General features: G+C 40.3%; 1 protein-coding gene across 5 annotated transcripts in view; it reads left to right on the top strand.

Moving 5' to 3' along the window:
* The window catches only part of LOC117403808 (LHFPL tetraspan subfamily member 2 protein-like), a 76,682-nt gene that overhangs the window by 7,017 nt on the left and 42,154 nt on the right, over positions 1-27,511 (top strand). For 3 of the 5 annotated variants that reach the window (XR_009307452.1, XM_058988547.1, XM_058988552.1), the window contains exon 2: positions 15,890-15,952. The exons of 1 other annotated variant lie outside the window; for it this stretch is intronic. The gene's annotated coding sequence lies outside the window, so the exon portion shown is untranslated. Of the gene's footprint in view, positions 1-1,390; positions 1,577-15,889; positions 15,953-27,511 lie in introns of those variants that run through there. One more of the 5 variants, XM_058988576.1, reaches the window with a different exon arrangement.

Genomic DNA, 27,511 nt, shown 5'->3' with positions numbered 1-27,511 from the left:
ATATAATATGTGTTGTAAGTAATACAAGCCATTGTTGAAGTAGACTATGGCTATTGCAGATGTACACTTAGTGGGATCCTTGTATGTTTTTGTAAACCTGCCAGCACCACAGCTTTAACTGCCAATAACTCTTTAACTATTTGAGATTTCCGACTTCATATTTTCAGTGTCGTGGAAACTTTTCAGGAAAAAAAACAACTAAATGTACCTTTAAATAAGATGGCCTCCATATTGTGGTCTTTTTGGTTTACGGATGATAACGCTTTGAGATACTCAGTACAGCCATACTCTTGTTGGCTTGATTGTGGGTTTTATACAAGAAAGAATTACCCTTTCCTGTCAGTTTTACAAAGCTTCTTATCTCAGAGACTATTTGCGGTAATGACTTCATGTCTGCAATGTTGTATAAACCCTGTGTGAACAATGTGTTGGTGACCTTGATGTTGGCCTCTTACCTAATATAAGTTATTGTCGTAACATTTGGTACACAATACCGCACGCTTTCAGATTGTGCATTTACTGTTTGTAAATAGCTGTGTTCTATGATTCTTTCAGTAAACTCTCGTTCCAGGTGTCAAGTGAAAATGTTTCACTGCCACATTGTTTTAACCTCTGGACATATCTGTGATGCATAATCTTTTTCACATCATGTTTACAAACCACTCAATCTGATACACCATTCCCCCTTCTTTTCTAATTTTATTTGATTTGGTTTTAGACTTTTTCGGTTTGCTTCAGTGGCCGGCCAAGTCTCAGGAGGAAAGGGGGCCCAGATAACTAGGTGATGTATGGCTCTGTATTGGAATCCTTAGCACTGGGGTCAGAAACCTGAAACAAAGGGGTGTAGTGTGCAGGAGGTGGTGGAAGCTGGAAGTGAAAGACGATTCAAAGAAAAATCCCACAGGCCTTTCCTGGGAAGTGTCCACATGCTTCAACTTAACTGAAAGGTTTCTTCCTACTGTATGGTCTTCAGCAGAATAAATAGCTGTACTGATGACAAGCGTTCTGTGCCCATCATTGATATCTTTGAAACCAAGCATATCCTTATCATTCATCTAATACGGCTCACCAGTTCTCCAGCTGTATGTAAATGGTAACGCCAACAAGGCCACAGTTATAAACCAGTTGCCCACAATGAACTATTTATGGATCTTTGTACTGTGATATATTGTACTTGCTCCTGTATTATACCTTGTTTCCATGAGCACAGATTGACCGCCAATGATTGTCTGCCTGAGTTGAGTGAAAAGACTCAGTCTCCATGCAATGTGAGTTTTCGACAGATGTTGATGGTTCTTTGGCTAAGATCGCATTAATTTGTTAACAAAACTGAAAGGATGGACACTATTTCTTTGCTTCCGAACAGAGAAACCTGCTTACCATGGATGGTTTACTGCTACTCATCACTTGATTGGTCGGTGTTGTGACGTACTTCCACCCATCCCACTTTTGCCTGCCAGAAAAATCAAGGGCAGCTCAGCTTGGCAGCTAATGTGAGTCGGCTGAATGAACATAGAAACGCAGTATCAGGGGCAACAGGCTTCTCAACCTGGGCTGAGTGGTGCTTGGAAACGAGGTATCAGTGACCTTGGCCTTCCATTCTATTTACTGCTTTATGATGCAATGAGCAATTGGTAAATGTTTCTCAAGCTGCTGCCTTAGTCACAGAGAAATGCAGGTGCTGTAGCCTTAAAGATCTCCGAGATTATGGTTATGCTTCAGAAGTACAGATATATTAAATACACGTTACCAGTATTTACTACATGCACTTGGCACACCATTCTGTGATGGAACTCCATATATTAACATCATTTTAAAATGAATTAATTATGCACTGAAAAGAAAGACTGTAGGAATAATGCTAACAAGTGCATTTCTTCATTTCTTCTGGAGTTCAGATAATTGGCGTCCCAAGGCCTCAGGAGTGCTGTCTGTTGAAAAGGCGGTTCAGTCAAAGAACAGTTGAGAGAACCACTATAAACACGATTCCCTTTGTTTTACAGAAAAAGAGGTTGTTTGTTAGACTTGTTGTTTTCAGCATAGTTTGCTTGGTTCCATGGCAACCACATTTAACTTGAAGACCCTTATTGGAGGAGCAGGTTTCAAGCATGACAGCAGTTAATTGAACCCATTATTTGTTGGCCTGTAGTTGCCGAGAGGAGTAAGCAATAAGAAGGAATTTGCAATCGGATGTTTTAGTGCAAACCCATTGCTGTTCTGTGAACAAGTAAGGGATTGCTTTTCAAGTCCGTGAATGGCTTTTGTGTCAGTGTGTTGACCCAATAGTAAAACGTTTTGACTAAACATTTTGTAGTAAGTTCAATAGCATTGTAGATTCCTTATATTAAAATACACAATTCTGTCTGATGGCCTGTTTAGCAAATTAATAGTCAGCTGTTACAGCCCTGTTAGTAGCATTCTCCTTTGTGGAGCTCTTGGTGTTCTAGAGTGTTAACAGTATTCATGGTGTAGGTGCTCTGGTCTTTTTTCATGCTGCTGAGTGATGTGTGGTTATTGATGTTGTACACAAAGCATGTATTACAGTTTCATTTTTGACCACTGGGTATGGGGTTACAGATCTTACTCCTCCTAAATTACATGTACAATATGTTGGTTAATCTAATCCCATTCCCTATTGGGCAGGTGTCTAAACACAAACACAGTTGGCAATTATCTGCACTTTTGTTGGCAATCCCTCTACTAGATAAGACTAAGATAAGATGGGAACAGAGACTGAATGACCTTTTCCTCTCTGTGGATCAGTGTGTTAATGTGTGTGGGTGGAATATGCCACACAATTTGTGAAACCTTCTCTGAAGATACACTGCACTATCAGTGTGACAGTTTATCGCCTAATTACCCTTAGCAATGCAGTTTGCTTTATTAAAGAGAAGATAAACAACTACAGTATATCACATAATCATTTTGCAATGGGTACCTCAAATCTAAAACCTGTTCTCAGAAATCCATACCTGCCAAGATTTAGGTAGATTGCCAATTGTAATGTATTATTACCTCAAGTAAATGTTCTCTAACAAGCACCCCATCCGGTAATAAAAGGTATGTATATATCTTAATTTAGCACCACCAGCACACTTACTGCTCAACAGCACCAGTAAGTATAGTGATTCTTATAAATCAAATATCCACCAAGATGCAACGTCTATAGGGGGTGAGGAATTTAGTTGTTAAATGAAGCCAGGTCACATTGTTTGACTTGTAAGTTAATTTAATCAGGACACCAGGAATACCCCTTGCTGCTTTGCTAACGAATGCAATGGAATCTTGGTTTAACCTTTCACCCCAAAGACAGCAACTGCTCACCCCCATGTTGGGGTATTAGGGATTTTTGCCTCAGACGGTAGACTGCCCCAGACTGAACCACTAACATTGCTTCTTGCAACACTGGCTAGTCTAGTATTGCTACAGTGACTCCGACAGCAAAGCATGTCCCTCTGAAACTGTGTGCTGAAATCCAGTGGTTATGAAAATATAACAAACATCTTGGCAATAAAATCATAAAAAGCAATACCCATCCTAACTCTCAACATGGCTGGCTGCTATAGCAGCCTAAGAAATGTAATTCTGCTACTGCAACAGACTGGTAAACCTCGGGTGAGTTTATACAAAACATTTTTACAAGCTTTTTCATTGTATGATCCTTAGCTTTTAGGGGTCCGATTCTGTATACGTGGTGTCTGAAGTGCACATTACATTGCAAATTGCAGATTGTGTGTCTGTAAACTGCTCTTCAGCACTTGGCACCTTGCTCAGAGTTAAAAGTCTTCCTGTTTAAAGCAATAGGAAAGAAAAACAATGTCAAATTTTAAGTCTAGATTAATACTGTGGTTTAGAAGCAGTAAACTTTACAGTCGCATTCAGATAAAACATAAGGTCAATGGTGTGTGTGTGTGTGTGGGCGTGTGTGTGTGTGTGTTTTGGTAAATAACTTTACAGGAATATATCGGGTCAGACATCTGTAATTAATCTTCAGCTGAACGTTTTCTTTGGGACTGTTTTTTTTTAGTCTGGAGTGACATTGAATATTCCTTCTTTGTTAATTGATGTTTATAGAGGATGTTCCCGACCTTCACTTTTAGAAGCACGCAGAGAGCTGACAGACTTTGCATGAAGGGTAAAGCATTGCATTCCCTTGTTGAACACCAAGCTAAATGTTCACTGTAAACTGTCTTCAGACTATGCTCATCCAGATTTAGTTGCATCTTTTAAATAGCTGATTCTGTATCGATTCATAAAACATACTGTACAGTTGCAGGTGAACTTTCAGAGCTTACAAAAAGCTGTCCTAGACAAGGAATAGTCTTGTTCTAGCTCATGTCTGGCATGACACCCTTATTGCTTTTGATCCTGTTGTAGCCAAACACTTTGCTTACCAAACTCTTTTGCAATACATTCTTCTCCTGCTATTTTAAATTGTAAGTCAGATAATGGTACTTGCATATTGAAAATAAATGACTGCATCTTCTAAGGCTACTGTTTCATTTTGAAAGCTGTTTGCATATCATATGGATCTGTTTATATCAATCAATCAATCAATGTTTATTTTATATAGAGCCTTTCATAGTGGACCACCATTACAAAGCGCTTAACAAGATAGTGAGGAACAATGCATAATACATTAAATAAAGTGAAATACAGGGCATAGTACATTAAATACAACCAGTAAAAAACAAAGCAAATACATTAAATACAAGGCAAGGATGTGAATTCTAAACATTGTGGATGCGTGTGTCATGCAGAATCATACGAATAAGATGGAGTGAAAAACCTGAAATAGCAATTTAGACAACAGCTAATAAGATATCAGGCTTGAAGAGCACTGGAAGCAAGAGAGAACAAGTGGGTCTTGAGAGTTGATTTGAAGCAAGCGACTGTGGGAGCTACATGCACTACAGCTGGGAGAGAGTTCCAGAGAGTTGGGGCTATGAAGTTAAAAGAGCGCTCTTCAAGTGTGGTGCACTTTTGCTTGGGTATAACAAGCAAGCCAGAGTCAGAGGACCTCAGCTTGCATGCAGGGACATAGCGGGTGAGCAGGTTGGAGAATACTCTGGACCTGTGTGATGAGTGTATCACCAGTGCTTTGTTTACTATGGTCTATGCCAAGAACTACTTGAAATACTAAGTTTACTGAATGATGCCAGTGGCATAATTGATGCTGTTGTCTTCGCTGTCTGAGTATTTAAAGAGTCCACATGCTTTGATGACTTTTACGACTTGTATCTTGTGTTCACGCCCAGTCAGCAGAGAGACAGGAATGAGGTTCAAGATGAATCTTTTTGAAACGTGGAAAAGTCTGCAGAGCAAAGCAGCATGCAGTAAAACAAGGTAAGTCCCCCAGCTGCAAAATTAAATGGTGGTTACATTGAAAGGATTCCTTGCAAGCTTGTTGCAAGTGTGTTTCACATTGCATCATTACAGGGCAGGCTTCTCTCATTTCAGGAATTCAAAATTTTCTCCAGATCAGGGGCCATTCCTTGCTTTTCCCAAAACATTAAAAACATGTAACAAAAATAAATAACCAGGGGATGGAAATTAGAACGAGCAAGTTCATTAAACTTGAACATCCTTTTAATGGGATTTTCCCCTAAAAATAAAATCTGTTTCTGATGTACAGTAACTTCATTTCACAGTGGTCTGCCAAGCCTTAGCAACGTAGACGTGGTTTCTCTAAAACAAGACGCAGAGTTTCATTTGAAGTAATAGGCAGGAGTCACTTTTGCTTTTTCATCTTCCACCGCACAGCCTTAGGGATGGAATTCCCATTAACCAGCAGCTGATAAGAAAACAGGAAAATAAGAACTTTAAAGGATGTATACATGTTACAAATTAAGACTGTCTGCAAAAATTAGTCATTAAAATAATAACTACGCAGTGATGTAATGCAAACACACGCTGCACAAACCAAAACACTCGGGACTCGGGAAGTGTGTCCTTTGTATTGAAGACTAGGCTGGTATTGGAGTGAGGTGTCTGGGTAAACCCCTTGGGTTACACACAGCGGTCAGCAGCACAATCAGCAGCAGCAGCTGCAGCAGTTGTTTCTGTGGTCAGAGATATTAACTACTCCTGAACCTGTCCCTTTGAAAAGCAAGGGAGGGGTTACGACAACTCATGATTGGGTGCTTGCTTTCTTAATTGTGCCAAAATGCCAATCTATTCACTTTTTTGCTATATGTTAACATGGCAACACCCAAAGCTTTAATTTGTAAGAACACTATTTAATTGTAAGGTGTACCACAAGTGCCCAGAAATGAACTTCCAAACAGATGCGTTGAGTCATAATCTTTTAAGGGCCTTGGTCACAGAGAACAATGGAGCTGCAGTTCTTCTTCTTTGGGTTCTATTGCTTGGTTGCATTACCATGAGGGTATCTCATTGTTAGAAAATGCAGGTATTCATACCATGGTACATTGACCTTCTCATCCAGACCAGCTGCAGCATCTGTATTCCATTTTCATATTGGCTGCTTACTCAGACTGAATGCTAACAATGCTTTTAAATGGCTGTTTGCATGGGCTTCCCCAGTGTGTTCTTTATGGTGATGTTTGTTTCCATTGCTGTGAAACATTACCTGCATCGCATTTCCAAGTATCATTCACAGACCGCTGCTTTCGTCCTGTTATGATAGTCATTTCACTGTTTTCTACGTGCTGCTAAGGAACAGAGTAAATGACAAAGAGTTTATTTTAAAACTTTTCTTTCTTAAAGTAGTAATTACCCAGGCCTGATTCTTGGAAGACTGCTGTCATCTGCACAAGACCAATTGGAGCTTGCCAGGAGCTGCAGATGGAAAAGTCATAGCGTTTCCCTCCTGTGGTTTTAGGTTAAATGCGATTTCAGTTTTAGAGCCACTGCAGCGGCACTAGAAATCCCAGAATGCTGTTTTAAACATCTGAAAATGGGAGCGCTTCACTCATGATGGTGTGTTTGTGGAAAATGTAGCCGATCCTTTTTCTATAACAACAGATGTATATCAGTGGAGTGGAGTTCCTCGTGCTGGAAATGCCTGCTAAGTGTTTCCTGTAGTTGTAATACTTTCCATACAGCAGTGCTCTGTGTGTGTGTCATTGCTTCTACACAGTGGTGATACGTAATGCGCACATACAATGTGTAAAGAATATCATTTTGACTAACCCTGGATACCACTGCACAGTAGTTGGCACAGCATTCTCCACTTTGTGTCTCAGTTTGGAGTTCTGACCTCCCTTCTTGAAGTGTGAGTTGTGAATCCCTTCTTTGTTGGCTCCTCTCTAGCAAGAAGGTGAGGTGAGGTGTTATATCTGAGCTGTTTCAAAGATCTAAATCCAGCTGCAACTGTGTGGGTTATCCCGGATGGAAAAGGGTTCAACTGTGGGGTGAAGGTGTGTAACAGGGGTGTTCTGTTACATGTGGCTCTCTGCTGAGAGAATGAGAGAGACACATTGGGTTTGTAGTTTGATGCGCAGCTCAGGCGTCCAGGTTTTATTAATACAAAGGGGCAGGCCGTTGCAGTGGTGGTGGCTGCCACTAGGGTACCAGCAATAGTAGCCCTAGTGCAGTAGGAAATACACACATGTATACATAATTACAAAAACACAAAACCAAACACAGTGGGTAAAGCAGCTAAAATCAAAAGTTTGCCATTCAGTGGCTCAGCGCTGCTCCCACTAAAAGGGAGGTCCTGCTTCAGGAACCTTCTCCCTGTCACAGACTAAATAAACTGGGGGGGAGGAGGATTAAATTCCCTCTGCATTTATCCCTACCCTAGTTATCCCGGTTACACACACAGTGATAATCATGGTTGGCCCATCTGGTTCACTCCCTGGCTATGTACACAGGCCTGAATCTTCACCCTGGGACACAGACGCAGACATAGACACGAACAAACCACAAGTAAGAACAAAGGACTGACTTTCCAGACCCATTTTATAGGCAGGTGACCAGTGTTGGTTGATTATCAGTTATGTAATTGACACCTGGCCACCTCCTGCGCATTCAGTTTCATGTAGGCAAGCAGGGAGGTCTAACCTCCCAGCCCTGCCATCCAGCACACACTTTGTTTTTACAAAGGTTATGCATTTTATTTACAAGCCCAACCAAACTGTATTTCATTTATAAACCCAACACAAATGTATTATTTTACAGGGGCAGCCCTCAGCCACAGGGTGGAGTTTGCGCATGTGGTAAAATTAATAATTGGAGCAGCGCATCTGAAATGTCTCATTTTGTGGGTGCGGTCTTTCTTACAGCACACTCATTGAGAATGCTTGCAGTCTGCCTTGGGGCTACTGCCTTGGAGGTGACCATTACAGTTCATTCTCCATGCACGTCAAACCCCTGGACCCTCATTTTGATGGCTTTATGGTGGTTTTGTGATGTGGACCGCTGTGGACGATGTGTGTTTGCATAATATTCAGAGTGCACCGTTTCAGCAATGCAGGCAAGTAACACAATTGGTCTCAAGAGTTGGTCTTAAGATCATACTACTTTGTAAATTTGGCACAACCGTGAATATTGAAGTTTAAACCACACAGTTTAGTTTACTATAGTTGGTTAGTTATTTAATAAATAAATACATTTTTTTAAAAAGAACATTGCAGGATTACTGTCTCCCCCCGCTCTTCTTGTTTCAGGAAATCCTGTCGGAATCCTGATGAAAAGAGAGTTTTAAGTTGTCTAGGGATCATACAAGAAACCCTGACATGTTTCCTTGTGTTTACTTCAAGGGCTGCTGTTGTGGAACAGAAATACTGGACAGGCTGTGTCATACTGTAGTAACCAAGCAGAGGAGCTAACATGGGCTGCAGTTTTAGTTACTTTATGCATAAGAAAAGGGAGCTTTAGCATCTGCAGCAAATTTCACGAAGATTCAAATGAAATTCACTATGGACAATGACATTTTTTCATAAACTTGGCAGAAAAGAGGTTTGTTTGAGGTTTTTTTTTCCCCAAGCAAAGGCATCTGCTTTACGCTACAAGCTGTTACAAACGGACTGCATTCTCTTTAGAATTGATCTATTCTGAAATAAATATTATGAGGAGAGGGAGAGTGCAAACAAACGGGATGGTTTTTATGGTGTGAGGGACCGTAAGAACACAGGAGCATTATACAAACACACTTCCGATGCTGTGTTCTGTGCTACCATTTTTATATGTTTTATTTGTCCTTTCTTTTTTTCCCAGCTGTATAATTTCACTGACAGAAATACTGTCTCTGTCATAATGTAAATCTAGGGCTGGTCGATCACCCAATGAGAAATCTCGTAAGCGTGGATGGAAAATGAATGCCTAAACTAAGGCTTTTGAATAAATAAACTGAAGTTGTAACCAAGGCCTTTGAAGATTTGTGGCCTCTGTATATACTTTAGACTGGGGAGTGCCTCACCCCAAGAGTGTGAATTGTATATCCCACCCCTGTCATTAGAAACACCAAATTGGGGGAACATTACTTGGCGAGGGAAGAACTTGATGAACAGGATACATTGCAGGTCTTTCTTTGATCCACCCCAGCAATGGCATGGTAGCTAAGATTGATTACCGGTATACGCTGGCAACTGCTCTGACGATCCAGCTGTAGTCACTATACATTTCTGCATTTCTTTTTTTTTTTGAGCATTGACAAGGTTTTGCTTTTTGCTTGCGAGTTGTGATTAAAAAGGGGAGGATGAACGCTTTGGAATAACGCATGCGCTGTACTGACTTGGAAACTTCTGCAGTGGAGCTAACATTTATCAGGGAACTGGCAGTCAAATCTTGTGGTTCGTGTGTTAAAACATATACTTAAGATGCAACTGGGCTGGATTGTTTCACTGCTGGAAGAAACAGGACGCATGACTAATATTATAGAGCCCTCTGTGAGCATAGCTGTCTGTCATGTACTACCTGATTTATGAAGAGCTGGCAAGAGTAAAAAGGTGCTTTTATTGATTTTAGCTGGACTGGCACAATGAAATATGATAATTGATGGAGAGTGACAGAAAGAGTGACCTCATACCAGGGGGAAAAACCTCAGACTTCATATGGTCTACATATCAAAACTGAGGAATTCTCTTATTGCCTACCCCCCGCCCACCTGAGGGAGCATATGCTGGGCAACAGGAATATAGTGGAGGTGCATGTACAGTGTACAGGCTGCACTTGCATAACTGCTTATGCCAATTGTAGTAAGACTTGATTTGGGCCATCTTTATCACAATCTGGAGCTAGAAATGACACGTGTCTGAGGAACGTTCGTCATGCTTAGATTTTCACATGTATCGAGGGAACTGCAATATTGAAATGAGGAAAGTTGATTTGGACATTCTTCTGCACAAGTTAACGGGAGTATTCTTGCTTCTGTTCATCCACTAACATGTGTACATGTACATCAGTCGTTTGGGTTGTGTGATTACAGCTATGGTAGGGTTGGACTACATGCTACTAACATTTAGCAACGTCTATGCATGTGAGAAAGAACTGGTACAATTTACATACATGTTAATTCACAGCACTCAAAACAAGCCTCTGATATTTTATTCGTTATGTAAGATGATTCCCTAACATTCAAAGGATTTTTCTTTTCAATTTTGCATGCCTTACGTTCTTTAGTTTGTTTTTTATTTTTTGTTTTTTGTGGTCTGTAGGTTAGACTGCCCAGCCCAGTATAAGGAAATTAAATCGAAGGAATCTGGGCAATGTGAGGAATGCTGCTGAAAGAGGCAGAGAAGATTGCTAGTGAGTCGAGGTTATTTATCGGTTTGTATCCAGGGCGTCTTGACTCCAGGGATGTCCCCATTCATTGTAACCTGGCGCTCGCGAGGTCAGTAGTGCGTTCTGTGACGTGAACCTGGGTTGTAAACATACCTTGTAACCTGAGCTTGTGACCGCTATCGTTAGTCTAATTACTCTCAGGCAGGTCTGAGGCAGTCCTAGGCCATGTAAAACTCAGGCTAATGCTCCTATTCAGTGAGACTCATTTTTCCACTCCTTTAAAATCAGCCTGTTAGCCAAATTCACTCTCCCATTTAAACTCACTCACTAAAGTGTTTTATTCTTAATGCTTTTTTGAGGTCACAAACTTGATATGCTAACCCCTGGAGTCATGCTAGAATCCAATTCTGTGTACAGAGCTGGTGTTGTGGGCTGCGTCCGCTGTGTTGGATAATATTGCTTAGTTATGTTCTTCTCATAATTCATTGGGATTGGATCCATGTGGCATGTACAATAAATAATAATAATAATAATAATAAAAAAAAACTGTGTGCTTTTAATTTTTCCCTGTGGCTGCTCACTCACAAATGTTATTTCAATGTTTTGAGATGGATAGTCTGCTGGTCAGTTGGTCAGTGGGATCCTAATACTATAAGTAACAGAGCCAGGGATAATGAAGGCACATTCTGAGCCTTTGAAGCACTTCTGGCAAGCCCTTCAAAGCACAGCAGTCTCCAATCAGTTGTTCCTGTAACAGAGCCATACATTTAAGCCAGCCACTGTCTATTGAATAATGCCAACATTATTCTTTTTTATTTTGTAAAAATAATTGATCTTGTTTTGGTTGACTTTGTTCGGGTTTCAGGGGGAGTATTTTCTGGCATGTTTTCATAATAGACTATTTCTCTGAGATTGCTCTGTTCTCACATAAACTGTGCAAAATGAACACAGCAGCAAGCCAGACTGGAGTTGAGAGGCTCTGTAACAGGACATGCCAGTCTGGAGTAGAGAGGTTCTCTAACAGGACATGCCAGTCTGGAGTAGAGAGGCTCTGTAACAGGACATGCCAGTCTGGAGTAGAGAGGTTCTGTAACAGGACATGCCAGTCTGGAGTAGAGAGGTTCTGTAACAGGACATGCCAGTCTGGAGTAGAGAGGTTCTGTAACCGGACATGTTCCTGAAGGGTAATGTAGCAGTTAAAAGATTAAATGCCTTTTAATTCTACATGCAGGACAAGCAAGCTAGTTACTGTATGTAAGTATGCTCTTAAAAATGAGAACTCTGAATACAGAGTTAAAGTGTGCAATTTTTGTAATTTTATTTATTTTTGTAATTTTATTTCATTCTTCACAACCCCTTCATGCAGAAATGCTTCATGCACTATTTCAATTTCTGCCTTCCGTGTAAAGGCAGCAATGCAGATGCTTGTGATTACTGTCTCTGTTGATGAGAGATACCACAGACACAAGTGCTGTACAAAGAAACTGCCATCCATACAAAACCAGTCTTGCACATGTGTTTTAAAATACCGTGCAGTTATACATTGCTTTCCTGTATATGGTAATCCAGCTGTTTACTAGGCTCACAAGATGTGCAGAGGGTGTGTTGATGTGGAATACTGCAGTTGCAGTGGCTGGTGACAGGGAATGTTTGAAGGCGAATGTTTGCCCTGGTCATATGTAATCATTCCTGCGGTGGCTGCAATGTGTATGGAACTTTAATAACCAATCCGAGATGTTCTGTGTTTCTGAACTGAATGGCTGAAATGACCTTTGGCATTTGTAGTCCTTATGCTGGACTTCTTGTACAGGGAAACCAGGCTAGCAACAGAGCTGTTATATTGGCAGATGGCAACTTAACCAAATTTCTGAACACCAGAAAATTACATTTATTCTGTAACTGCTGCTTAAATAGGAAATGGCACAGCAATGGGAATCCCTTTTGTGCAATGAACTTGTATCCATTAGCCTGGAACACAGTACTTGCATGCACACACAATCTCAGTCCGTGTAATACATAAATAATACATATGGACAGCAGTGTCGTGAACCATACACTTCCCTAAGTGGGAAAGAACAGTCTTGTCTTTTTCAAGCAACAGCAGATTGAAAAGTATTTAAACAAATTGACCCTTAATGTGATCTTTACAAAAAAAAAAAAAAAAAGAAAGAAAATGCTGAAGAATAGCTTTCTTTGTGGTGAGGGAAACCACAGTGGACATGCCTGCAGCAGAATTCCCAGAGTTCCCCGCGCTGGCTTGTTTCGCAGCTGTGAAGCTGCTGCAACCTTTACCACATGCTGGCCCACCCCAGCTTCCTCCGCCTCCTTCTGGGATCCTCCAGCCTGCAGCTCGCTCTGAGCGGCCCTGATTACAATCCCTCAAGCAAGGGGGTGATCGCAGGGTTTGAACCTAGACAGACCTCTCCCTCGAGTCCCAGGAATGAGGAAGGAGGAGTGTACATTGAACCCAGACAGACCTATCTGTGCAGTCCCAGGGACGAGGAGGGAGGAGTGGATATTGAACCCAGACAGACCTCTCTGTGCAGTCCCAGGGAGGAGGAGTGGATATTGAACCCAGACAGACCTCTCTGTGGAGTCCCAGGGATGAGGAGGGAGGAATAGATATTGGATGTTCTAGTGTACACAACGTTTTATGTTAGAAATATGCATGACACTCTTTAAATCTAGTGAAAATATACCATACTTTCGGTAGGTGATAACATTTTTAGGTGATTCAATTTCAGTGCAGAAGCTGAGTTCTGTACTGTAGCTACAGTGCTTTACTCTTCAGTGCATATGAGATTTTTACATCACACTATATTGAAGGGTTAGCCTACTAAAGGGAATCCCTGAAAGCCTTTGGAAAAAGTGTTCTTGCAGCCCCTTTCCTGCACCAGTAGCAGACCGCTCTTGCAGTTTCTGTTTAGTTTTAATATTTCCAGTTCATTTGTGAAATGCACTTGAGCTTGAACTGCTGTTATGATATTCGTTTGATAGATTTATTTTTGCTTTTCTTCATTTATGCGTTTGATCCTGTACAGAACTCGGTGGTTTATTGACATCGTCAAAGCCTGTTGTGTGTTTAAATGTATGGAATTTATTACATTTTGATTTACATGTAGAAATGAAGCCTGGACTGTCTGAGCAGATAAAGGGCCTGAGATTTCAGTTACTTAAATGTGCAAATGAAAGAAGAAAACTTCAGAACAAAATCCACTAAATCAAGATCTGGAGACTTCTTTTAAAACATGTTCGAAGGACATGTGTAGGAATGTGATAGAACAAAAAATCATATTATAATAATTTCATAAGACATATGGATATGATCATGAAACAGCAGTATAATGATATTTTCACATGACCTGTGAATAATTGGTCTCCTGAATTTTTCACAATGGCACATTTATTGCTGCAAATCTTAAATGGGTAACATTTTTTTTACACCACCAAAAGTCCAAGAGTTGTTTCAATTAGTAATATTTATATGTCAGTGCTTGTGAATTGCACAGCATATGAAAGGGATTGGGATGTGAACTGTATGAATCTCCTTGTACAGTAACTGCCTGTTGAATTATTATTTCAAATAATTTGCCATTTTACAGAAACTGTCCCCTGGTATGTAAAATCGCATGCTTTAACCCCTTAAGGTACGACAGGAACTGAGCGGTTGTTCAAACGGTTTCTTCTTAAATGCATTTGAGAATGACTCAAGTATCATGCGGAAGAAACTGACGATTTGGATGACCAGATCCAACCTGTCAGTACATTTCAAACCCTTTTTCATGCACCTCATTGCAATAATAGGCATCATTTTGTTTGTGGGACACATACTGTATGTCCTTTGTGCCTTAAAGGGCTAAGACACAGGAATTTGTTGAGTCCTGAGCTAGGGAAGCCTGCAGCTCCTATGTACTGCTGTTTTATTTTTCAGTGCACTTGGTTGCCCTCTCTCACTCTAACGGTGCATTGATCGAACAGCCCGATTGAAACCCTTTCAGCAGCACTGGGGTCTGAGAGGATAGGAGAGAGGGGGATTATGGTTCGTTTGTGAATTAAGTGTTTGCTGTGGACGGGGGCTCTACAAAGCATTATTCTAAAACACTCAGGAGGCTGCACAGCTATTGATCTCATAAGATAAATATATTCTCATGATGCTGGTTATTATTTTCCAGATGGGGCCTGGTTTTTCTTTGAGGGGGGAGCCACATTTCATATTTTGGCATCTAGCCACCTAAATACTCTTTCAGACCTATACAGTATGAACCCTTTTTGTAATAATAAAACTGGAATTCCCTGAGCATTACCTTTCCTGTTATTTTGACACTGCTCTAGTTCATGTTGACCTTTTATTATAATGGCAGACCCCAAATTCACAAATCCCCATTGTTCTCGACTCTTCCTTCTGCCTCCCCCCCGATAGCAAGCCATGGTCGGGATGTTGTGTATCCTCAAGTCTCCGGCTTATTCAGCTGCTGAATGCGATGACCCTTCTGTGTGGTTCTCTTTTTAAATCTTTACTTTGGCCTTCCTGTAGCAGGTCGTCAAGCTTCAGCCAAGATCCCCACAGAGCTAAGGAGATTACAAATGCTAATTGTAATCTAAACCGATCTGATTTACCGCTGGTTTCTTTTCATTTGTAGCCAGATTGTCCCTGCCCTATAAAAAGGTGCTTCCAGAGCTCAGAGTTTCCCTTTTGACCTGAAGGTCTCTCTTTGTCTTAAAGATTTTGCTCCAAGCTAATTACACATCCCAATGAAGAACAGCTTATGTGGAATTCTGTGTTTGTATTCATGGCCATCGCACAACGAATTGCATACGTCTCTGGGAATATTTGTTTCATAAACTTTAAGCATTGTAGGAACACCGATTTGGTGTTTTCAGGAATAGTCGTTCAGTAATAACTGGAGTATCGCCAGTCTGAATGGGCAAGTTGACATGAACCGAGAGCGAGTTAGTGGTTCAACAACTGCTGCAATGATCAGCCTCCAATTTCATGCCATGCTTTTCATCCGACAGCACTTGAGTTTGACAGAAACATCTGTTGCCGTGCGTAAGGTGGGGAATGTATTTACCCTTTTGTGCAACTGCCAAAAATCATAAACTCCAGCCACTACTTAGAGAAAAGTATACAGTGAAATGACGGTGTGGTTTAACAGTGTAACTGGGGGTCTGCATTAATGTATTATCATTGCCTTTGCAGGTGACAGGGAGCTGGTGTGTGGATAGCCTGTCCGGTTGGCCAGTGAGAAGAATTATATAACCGGTAACTACATTTCCACTCATTAATCATTGCCACTTAAACGGCTAGAACTTATTGGGGTTCTCCAAAGAATGAACAGCTAAAAACAAAAGTTAGTTGCATGGCAACCCAATAGTTTAACTGGCTTAATTGTGAATGGAAAAATAAGAGGATATGGTAAGAAAAGAGAAGGGTTTCTTAATGTATAATATATTACTGTAAAAAAAAAAAAAAAATGTTACAAAGAAAGTGTTTGAGGCACCTTTTCTAATGGCAGGGATGGGTCAGTGTTTGAGGCACCTTTCTAATGGCAGGGATGGGTCAGTGTTTGAGGCACCTTTCTAATGACAGGGATGGGTCAGTGTTTGAGGCACCTTTCTAATGGCAGGGATGGGTCAGTGTTTGAGGCACCTTTCTAATGGCAGGGATGGGTCAGTGTTTGAGGCACCTTTCTAATGGCAGGGATGGGTCAGTGTTTGAGGCACCTTTCTAATGGCAGGGATGGGTCAGTGTTTGAGGCACATTTCTAATGGCAGGGATGGGTCAGTGTTTGAGGCACCTTTCTAATGGCAGGGATGGGTCAGTGTTTGAGGCACATTTCTAATGGCAGGGATGGGTCAGTGTTTGAGGCACCTTTCTAATGGCAGGGATGGGTCAGTGTTTGAGGCACCTTTCTAATGGCAGGAATGGGTCAGTGTTTGAGGCACCTTGCTAATGGCAGGGATGCTGCATCTTCAAAGGCATTGCAGGAATCCTGGCTTGTAATCTGCGTCCTGTTAGAACAGTAATACCTGTAACTGAGCAGGGAACTTGACTGGGGCTGCAGGACACTGCTTCACTCTTCAGTTTGTGTTATCTTGGGACCGACAATGAAATGCAGGACATTTGTTCTCTGCTTAACAAAACATTTCAAATACCAATCAAAAGTAAAAAAAAAAAAAGATTTCTTTCATTTTTTAAAAATAATAAAATAACTAATCAGAGTAAAACTGAATTAGTTTTTGAAGTTTGAATTGCTTGAAAGATGCGGCACATGAAAGCAGTGCAAGGAGTCCTGCTGTTTTTGTTGCACACAGTGGGGAGCCCTGCTGCTCAAGGGTGATGATATGCAATAATAGAAGGGGGGGGGGGGGGGGGCTTTGCTACAGCAGCCCCCTGTGATGCTGTTTTTGTGCAGCTGATGAACCGGTCTTAAAATAACAAACAAAAGATGAAAACTAAGAGTTATCGACCATGTTGGAGTCATGAAGTCATGTGTTTAAATTTATTGTATAAACAAGAAAGATCTCTTAAAGACATTTACAATGCATGATAAACTGTACAAGAATCAGAGTATTTATCAAAGAGCTATTCTGTATAACAGCTTACAGTACAGAGCAGAATTATTAACAGTAGTAAATAAATGTAGGCTAATACTGGTGCAAAAAGGGTAAAGCTTAAAAATGAGTGGAGTAAGACCTTCAATCGTCCCAATACTAGAACTCATGTAAAAACTTTTTTTGTTTTTTTTAAACTCGGAGCAAAACAAATCTTCACTGCCTCCGATCCTCACCCCCTTGTTATCTTGGACAGGGTTGTTTCTAAAAAGACATTTTCACCGCTTTCAGCAACATGTTTTGATTTGCTAATGAGGATGATGTAAGAAGCATGGATGATCTCAGCGCTGCAGGCAATCTAATATTTCCGACAGTCCCTGTTGATGGTTATTAAGTGTGACAGGTGGTAGACTGTGCTCCCCAGAGTGTGTTTTAGGCAATATCGCATGATAACAACTGGACCAGTAACATTCAGCTGAAAATGACAGCAAATAAATCAATAGGTCATTTTGAAACACACAAATCAACAGTGTTGCTTGATCTGGCAAACTACCTGTTCATTAACACAGAGCAATAGCATAAGGATGACATCAGCTTGCTTAGCATAATTATGAAAAATAGTTCCAGCAGGCTATTATAAATCATGTGTAGCAATAATAAAAGGAATTTCCCAGTGCATTCACAAATGTTTCCTTCTTAATCAAAAAGGCCTTCATACAAGGGCTCACATGCCCTTATACTGTTATTATTATTATTATTATAATGGATTCCATCCATAACTCTGTAATGTAGGAATACTAAAAGAAAATTCTCTGACATTGAGAAAGACTTGTAGTCAAAATATTTCTTTCATTTAGTATTCCTACATATCTCCACCCTTGAGTGTTGTTTTTATAGTTTTGTTTGAAATACAAAGTACAATTTTAAAAGGCAATTCTTGTTTAAAACAAAAAGAATTCTAAAACCTAGTGCATTTGATTGACCGGCGTAATTCTTTCATGAAGGGCATAGCATTATTTATAAGTAATATAATTCTTCCATTTGAAAAGATATTTAAACTGAGACAATACAAACCGATTATGTGTATATGCATTTGATACTTCCTTAGCTTCAAAACACTCAATCAGAAAATTTGAGGTATCTGTCTACTATACCCAGTTCCTGCTCAGTTTGACCTGGTAAATCTGTTTGGTTAATAGGATTGTTTTATGACATCATTGTCTCGTTTTCCCCTGATTCATTCAGTATATTCCATCCAAATAGTTTTCGCAGTGCTACGTGTCAGACATTTCCAATCACATTACAAATAGCCTACTTTACAGTCCTTAAACCAGACACAACATTAACAATGTATGAAAATGCTCATGTTTCCTGTTGCAGTGAATGCAGCCAAAAAGGATCTACACGGAGATCTAGTAAATTATCCACATAAGTGTACATAAACACTGTCATGTTGTCAGACTGACCTCTGTATGCGCGTCAGCAAGTAACACAGTAGCATCAAAGCTTTATAGCGCACTGTAAGCACAGGGCTTGACTGTTCCCTCTCTCTTCTGGTCTTGTAAGATGTACAAGTACAACAGAGCCTGTTATGCCAGTAATATGACTCTGTGACCTTCTTATACTGTGCATGTGTTCCATCTTATCCTTTACACAAATATGAATCAGTATTTTAGACACAGTACATTGCAGAAGTATTGCAGACGGAATCTAATACCGAGTTACTATTGCAGTAATGCTGTCTTTATAAGAGATTATTTTTATTAAGTAGTAATTGTATAAAGATGGCAGTGGTGCATTTTCATTTTTGTGGTCTGTAAGGAGGAGGGGATAGAAACAGCATGGGGAAGCTCAGATTGGAGGCTATCTAAGGGAAATTGATTCTATGAAAAATGTATTCCATTTCTTCAATGTGTTCTGATTAAATGTGTGCTTGTCCACCCTGTTTTGTTAAAGAAAGGAAGTTTTGGAGCAATGCTAGCAGCTCGGGTTTCAGCGCGTCCCGGAGGGGCTCTGAGGTAATGGCTCGGAGGCAGGCAGGTCTGGAATAGCGGCGCTGCACATTGCTGGAGATGATGCGTCTGGACTTTGCCTTTTAACAACACTGCCAATACTGGGTCCTTGCATTGTCCAAAACAAGACGGATGACGGGCAGAGCTGGATAGCAGATCTAATCATTAATTAGCATCATTCTGCTGGTTAAATTTCATTCTACATGATGAGTAATACCTTCTGGCTTTAATAAAATCCATTTCAAACAATGCATCTCTAAATGAATCCCTGTGCTGGTGCTTTGTTGATTTGCTATTTAGTTTTCTTACTGGATTCTCTGCTGCAGGCCTGGACTCTATGAATCCCAGTGGTTTTCTGTACGATGTGGAATACTGTATACTAAATGGGATCAGTTGCTTCAGGATTCTATTGAGATCAGCTACTGGTATCCTGTGTGTGTGTGTGTGTGTGTGCTTTCTGGTTCCCTTGTTTTTATACTGTGTTGAAGTCACAAAGGATTAGTTTAATTAGGTATTGAATCAGAATTTCTGGCATGTGGAGGAGCCAGTAAGAGGCTATAGCCCATTGGGTGTACAGTAGATACTATATAAGAAGAACAGAAGAAAGGTTACAAACGAGAGGAGGCCATTCGGCCCATCTTGCTCGTTTGGTTGTTAGTAGCTTATTGATCCCAGAATCTCATCAAGCAGCTTCTTGAAGGATCCCAGGGTGTCAGCTACAACACCATTACTGGGGAGTTGGTTCCAGACTCCCACAATTCTCTGTGTAAAAAAATGCCTCCTATTTTCTGTTCTGAATGCCCCGTTATCTAATCTCCATTTATGACCCTTGGACCTTGTTTCTTTTTTCAGGTCAAAAAAGTGCCCTGGGTGGACATTGTCAATACCTTTTAGAATTTTGGATGCTTGAATCAGATCGTCGCGTAGTCTTCTTTGTTCAAGACTGAATACATTAAATTCTTTAAGTCTGTGTGCGTATGCCATGCCTTTTAAACCCGGGATAATTCTGGTTGCTCTTCTTCGCACTCTTTCTAGAGCAGCAATATCCTTTTTGCAGCGACTTGACCAGAACTGAACACAATATTCTAGATGAGGTCTTACCAATGCATTGTAAAGTTTTAACATTACTTCCCTTTATTTAAATTCAACACTTTCACTATATATCCAAGCATTTTGTTCACTTTTTTTTTGTTTTGTTCTTCCCCACGTTGTCTAGATGAAGACATTTCTGAGTCAACATAAACTCCTAGATCTTTTTGATAGATTTCTTCTTCAATTTCAGTATCTCCCATAAGGTATTTGTAATGGACATTTTTATTGCCTACGTGCAGTACCTTACACTTTTCTCTATGACATGTAATTTGCCATGTGTCTGCCCAGTTCTGAATGCTGTCTAGATCATTTTGAATGACCTTTGCTGCTGCAACTGTGTTTGCCACTCCTCCTATTTTTGTGTCATCTGCGAATTTAACAAGATTGCTTACTATACCAGAATCTAAGTCATTAATGTAGATTAGGAAGAGCAGAGGACCTAATACTGATCCATGTGGTTACCTCACTCCATTTTGAGGTTTCTCCTCTAATCAGTACTTTCTGTTTTCTACATGTTAACCACTCCCTAATCCATGTGCATGCATTTCCTTGAATCCCTACTGTGTTCATTTTGAGAATTAATCTTTTATGCAGGACTTTCTGGAAATCTAAATAAAGTACGTCATATGCTTTGCAATTATCCATTATCGATGTTGTATCCTCAAAAAATTCAAGCAGGTTAGTTAGACACGATCTCCCTTTACTAAAACCATGCTGACTGTCTCCCAGGATACTGTTTACCATATAGGTAATCTTATTATAGTTTTCATAAGTTTACATATAATAGAAGTCAGGCTTATTGGTCTGTAGTTACCTGGTTCGGTTTTGTCTCCCTTTTTGTGGATCGGTATTACGTTTGCAATTCTCCAGTCTGTTGGTACAACCCCTATCTCAAGTGACTATTGCATGATCTTGGTTAGCGGTTTGTAAAGAACTTCTAGATGAGGTCTATGTTAAATATTAAAAGTCCTAGAATAGTTTTCTGTAAAATTATTCTTTGTTGTCCCCCCCCCCCCCCCTCCCCACCATAAAGCTGGAATCACTTATTTGTCAGAGTTGGCATACCACTTCAGAACGGGCTTCAGTTTGATTTCCATTCCCCTCCACCAGCTGCGGTGCCGTATGTGAGCTGCTTGTTTGTTTAATAATATTTTGTGTCTTTGATGAATGGGAGTGTGGATTGATTCCAGTGAATCTTTCTTTAAATTAATGAATTGGTGGTTACCTATAGTGTCTGTTTTACAATTGAAGTGACCTTTACAGATTAAGAGGCAAACACATCAAGCTAAGTGTTGTCAATATTTATTCAGCTGTAGGCGAGGCATTGTCCGCTTTCTGCTTTATGGAGATCTAAGAAGAAGCCAATGTTGATGATGGATTAGCAGTATAAGTAAATGGCCTTTGTAGCAGGTTTTGGTAGCTCCTTTTTGTGGTATTGCCTTTTAAGCTTGCTTTAAATTAGTAAGAGTGAAGTTACTTCTGAAACATTTCAAAGTTATTTCAGGGGCGGTTGAGACGTATTGGGGCTCGTGATTTACCGGGACGTCCTCCTGCGGCGAATAAAAACCACATACCACGAACGATCGTTCTGTGTCCTCTAGAAATCTTACCTAATATGCATGCACCCAGTGTTTTTACTTTACCCTGTACGGATACATTGCATATCCGCTGCGTACAGTATGTGAACACAGAGAGACTACAAACACACAAGGCTTTAGAAAAGCAGTGATTGGAGGAGAGTTTCTGTGAGAGAAGGAACTCAGCTCCTCAGCACCCAATCAGTGCCTTTGCATTGCCTCGCGTGTTTCACATATACACACAGTTCCTGCCTATGACCCATTTAAGCAGCATGTTGGGACAAAGTGGAGGTGTAACATTGAAATATCTAGATTTGAAATAGCATGAATTGACATTTTCATTATTCTCGTGTTGATTTCGAGGGCCCCTGTGCACACCCCTTATTGTTTTTTAGTTTGTTGCTGACACTGCATTGGAGTAGAAGCTTTGTAAATCTAACCCATTTATGTCTAGGTCCTGGGGGTGGAAAAAGCTGTCTTATTGATTCAATTAAAATGCATTTGAAATTGGGAATGTACTCAAATGCCAACACAAATGACTGTAGTGTTTAATAATGTAAAGCCTGTAGGCACTTTTCAAAGGCATTACTGAATGGCTACTCATTATTAAGTATAATAGGTACCTAATTGAAGCCCATCCATTGCTTACAGATTCAATCTGCATGATATTTTATTTTGAGATCCTGTTCCTAATATCCAAATTTTAACCAAATTCAAAACAGCCTGGAAAGCCACAAGAAAGATGCTTTCAACATGTCAAATCATTACGTGGGAACCAATGCCACTGCACGCTTTTCAGTGCTGGAAGGCAAAGAATGCTGCAGTTTGTGTCCCTCCTCTCTAGCTTGTTCCAGTTGCTTATTCTAAAGCTGTGTCCGAAGGCTTCAATATTCCATACTAAAAGCCTGCAGTGGGGAAGCATTTGGGGAAACTTGTGCTGGCAAACATCCATCAGAAGCTTTCTTTTTAGTTGTGGTTTCTTCATTGCTTAGAGTTAAGGGTAGTGGTGTAGTCCTAAATCTTAAACACCAATTAAAAATATAGATTTTTCTTAAAACTAATTCTATGAATTCATGTTTTTATTTGTACATTGAAATTGAGGCAGAGTTGTAATAGAGTCACAAAAATTGGGACTCGAGTCTTTGACATATAAAGTTTGAGTCGAGTCACAGAGTTTGCTTGGGTTGAATCGAGTCAATTCGAGTCATTAGTTCTCACAGTTCGAGACAGTTTGATTTAATCAGATTCATTTTATTGATTTCTTCATTAGCAATCTACAAGTAAAAAGAAAAGAACATTTCAATTAAAATTACTAACTAGAGATGCACAATAATGTGCTCATACATGCCCCACTGATGTTCACCTATTAAAGGTCCACGGTTTCTGCCTTGTGTTTTGTCTCCATTTCAGTGAATTCATGATTCCTTGGCCTATTTATAAGCAGGTTTTGTTATTGACCATACATATCACAAATATTAAAACAGTAAATAAAGAAAAGTTTTAGTTAAATCAAAGTAAAATGAAAGTATGGGAGACCTTTGACTTGGATAATATAGGATTATAGGACAGTGAAAATCTGTGTGGCTGAAAGCTGAGTGTTGATATAACCCACACACAGACATTCACTGTCCTATAACTCTGTTCTATATAGAGTTATTATTAATACACCAGTTACAAATCCAGCTATATTTGTTTTCTAATTAACCTTTGGCTGAAGTATGCGGCTGATTGTGATGTCACTGTTTTGACTGGACTTTGCAGTTGAATGGAATTCCCGAGAGGTGCCTCAGGAATGATTTTTCAAAGCGTTGACAATGCTGTTATAGAGAATATAGGCCAGTTAAAAATGTAAGTGGCACGACTGATGTCATGCGTAGGGATTCTCTGTGATGTGTCGTGGAGTACAGAAGTGAAACGTGCGCTCCGATTGACTGAAAGATCGTGAGCAGTCTATAATGACCATTCCGTTCCAAAAGCCTTTGGTTTATGCTAGCTTTAATACTGGTGTTTGTGTGTGTGTGTGTCTCTCTTTCTCTGCCAAAATTAAAAGCAATGCAGCTGCAAAACTATATTTTTATTATTATTCATTAATAAAGTGTACAAAATGATAAATACAGTGGGGACCACGTTAACTGATTTCATTAAGATTAAGGGCTATCGCTCTCGAAATCAAATGATTTCTTCTTCTGGAAAAATATGTTCAGTTGAGAAACAAAGGAAATCCGGTACTCTCGGGTTAAATACTTATTCCGTATCTGACTGCATTTTTCCAGTTCAGGCTGAATATTTTTCCTCCTGGAGTTTGGAATCTGTTCAAGTCACTTTCTGGAGATGTAAGACAAGCAATGTAAATAGGTTCTTCTAGCCAACCATGCCAAGAAAGCATTTTATTTTAATATAAACATTTAATAACATTGAATCCCCCCCAAAAAATAGTTTTGGCTCTTCCCTCTGCAAGCTGATACAGGATATCTGTAGCTGTAGGTGTAGGTTATTTGAAACGATGCGTTACTGAACTGATTAGCTTGAGATCTGTCAGTTCCCATTGAAGCCTACAGGACCTGTCCAATCTTGGACTGAAAAAGGAGAACAAAACCATGAACTAGAGCATGAAGCCTGCATGCTGTCCTTTTGAAAACAGAGCTGTAGGTTAATTGTAATTGTAATTGTAATTTCTTTCTGCATTCTTAGATCTGTTTTTCTAACTGTCCGTATTAAACACTCCGTCAAAGTTTCATAAGACCATAAAATTGCATGCATAAATAATAATAACAACAAAATGCTAAGAAAACTATTTTGCATAACTCCAGTATGAGTGCTTGCTCTGGAGGTGAATTGAATTGATTTCTGTGGTGTTCTTGCTGCTGCCCTGAGACTGTTCCATGACACTGATTGACAGCTCTTCCACTGGAATGAAGACAGCAGCTGACTGATTTTGTGTCTGTCCGTCATTTTTAGGAAGTCCTGTCAACGGGAAACTGAGGTGTAAACAGAAGGCTACAATGACACATTGAGCCTGTTGTTGGTAAACAGTAAAAGCATCACCCATAACCTCAAACACTCCAATTCAGAAAAAATAACTATTCTAATAGACAAGCTTTAACCCTTCCATGCATGGAATATTGACAATCGCTGATAAAAAGTAGTTTTAGACACATAATAAATATATTTCATTTATTGTTTTTTCAATATTTTATTTTTTCAGTGCTATATGGGGGGAAAAATGGCATCCTCGTATGTTTTTTGTTTTTATCGGTCCACTATTTTAAATTAATTGCGTGTGTGGCCTATTAAAGTAATCGATTCAATTAGACAATCACTAATTTGCCTATTTTGACAATTCTCCAAGCTTTTCAGTTACAGTGGTTTGATTTCATATGCACAAGTCAACAGAACAGAAGCAATGGGGTGTTCTAATACATGTGCACACTGCTGTATATGAAAATGTATTTGCTAGAACAGTTAACGTGTGAATATGTTCCCCTTGCATTGTGCGCTAATTTAAGGAATGCCTCTCCTTTTAAAACATCCACTAGAAATCTTGTGACACCCAGACTGATCCCAGCTGCGACCCTTTCTCTTCTAGGTGCCTCCTCCTCCTCCTCCTCCCAGCCCTTGAGGAAGGTGTCTGTAATCCTGTTTGTCACCCTGAGTTGAATGAGGTGTCTTCGGTTCCCATAGCTTCACTTTCTAATATGATAGACCATTGTTAACCCATTAAGTACCAAATACATTTTTCTTTGAAAAAAATCTCAGCACAAACTGTATTTATGTAATTTGATCCATTACATTTAGACTTGACAATTGTGGTTAACAAAAGCAAGTTTATCATAACAACGTAGTTAAAGAGAAAATTAACATAACTGGTAGATGCCAGTTAAAAATGCTTCAAAAGATTGCGCAGTAGCCCGTCTTCAAATTAGGATAGTGGCACTGCTGTGTTAAAGTGACAGTGTTGGGGGCAGCATCACTGTGTCCAATTTAAAATGAACAAGGTTGGGTTGTATCCCGCAGTGAAAGAATAGGAAAGCAGGTTTTCTGAAGTGAAGCTCCGGAACAGCCCTTCAGCATTCCATGGAAGTAAGAAGGTAGTAAACAGTTTAAATACACAGATAAAACCCTGGTGTCCTTGTGCCGCAAAATACTAACAAAACACTTTGCAGCCCTCTTACAAACAGAGAGTGAATGTGGTAATTAACCACATTTCACAGCGATTTATCTGTGGTGTACAGCATTCCCACATCCATTCTCACCATAGCATCTCTTCCACGCTGCTTCAAGTCCTGCATTGACAGTAGGCGTGCATGACAGGCTGTAGGGCACTGGGCCGAGTCCCGGCTCTGACACCCACTCCACAGCATCCATTGTGGGAGTTGGGGATGGTTGTGATCATTCCCGTAGCTGAGGGAATCGGTTTTGATTTAGCACTCATTCACACAGCTGCTAATTGGATTTCAAGGCGGGTCACTGACTCTGATACAGCTCATCTGCTCGGATGAGTGGCCGGCCGTGGGTAAGTGAATCTCTTTTGGCTCTCCCCATTGCTCAGCGAGGTTAATTGACAGACTGTGCCTTGTTTGAGATCTGATTAACAGATGTGCAGAGGGGGAGGGAGATGCCCAGCTACACCTCCCCAGCACATGGAGTGGTAATGCGAGAGGAAAGGAGCCTGATTGATAGAGGGAGAGGGAGAGGGAGAGGGAGAGCTGGGATATTCTGCTCGGTGGTGGGCGAGTGCATGTGGAAGTAGTTATACAGTCACCGCTGGAGAGGAGAGCATGACTCTGCATACAGTAGAGAGACTGGGGGCACCACTGCTCTCTCTTCACAGTTCCAGAGACTTACTTAGAATTAGTGTGAAACAAGTCTAGATATTTTTTATAATCAACCTCTGTACGTTTTCAGCAATGCAAAAGCCCTTTGTAACTCTTTATAACCCTCTAGCACTGTATATTGTATATTGCAAGCCAGCATTAGAAATCCTGTGATGCTTTGGTGCTTATGTAACATGTTGTGTGATCCACTGCCGTCACTGATTTTAAACCCTGTTAGTGAATTCAGGCTAAAAGCTCTATACCCACACATGCACACAAGCCTGGCTCTCTTGCAAAGCGGTTAAGACGTTTGCTTGCGGTGTGCGTGGTCACCGGCCAGCCTCCGCCCTGTTCTACAGAGATTTTTATTTTTATTTTATTTTCTGGTTTATTCAAGTACAAGTGAGTAAAAGTAATTGGACATTTCTGGGTTAAACTGTTTTTGTCAGTGTGCAGCGGGGGGAGTATTGAATGAAAGAATCATGCACACACACATATACACAGTAAGCAGTTTCACAGCAGCAGGATCAGTGAAGGATTACTTGTTCCAGCTCTCCAATGCCTTTTTGCAGCAGAGGTACTTTTTCTAGGTGCTCGCTAGTGTGAGGCCGCTTTTGTACCAGGCAGTACTGCATGTAGCGCGAAGAAGCAACAGCAGGTTTGTTTTCAGTCCAAAGTACAGCAAGTAGCAACACAGCCTGGAGGACCCCATTGCTGATCAGGGTTGAGTTTCTTATCCCCCTGCAGGGAATGCGTACTTACTGCCGCATTG

The sequence above is a fragment of the Acipenser ruthenus genome, chromosome 2 (assembly GCF_902713425.1).
Source record: "Acipenser ruthenus chromosome 2, fAciRut3.2 maternal haplotype, whole genome shotgun sequence".
NCBI classification, from domain to species: domain Eukaryota; kingdom Metazoa; phylum Chordata; class Actinopteri; order Acipenseriformes; family Acipenseridae; genus Acipenser; species Acipenser ruthenus.
This window is presented reverse-complemented; position numbering and strand designations above follow the sequence as displayed.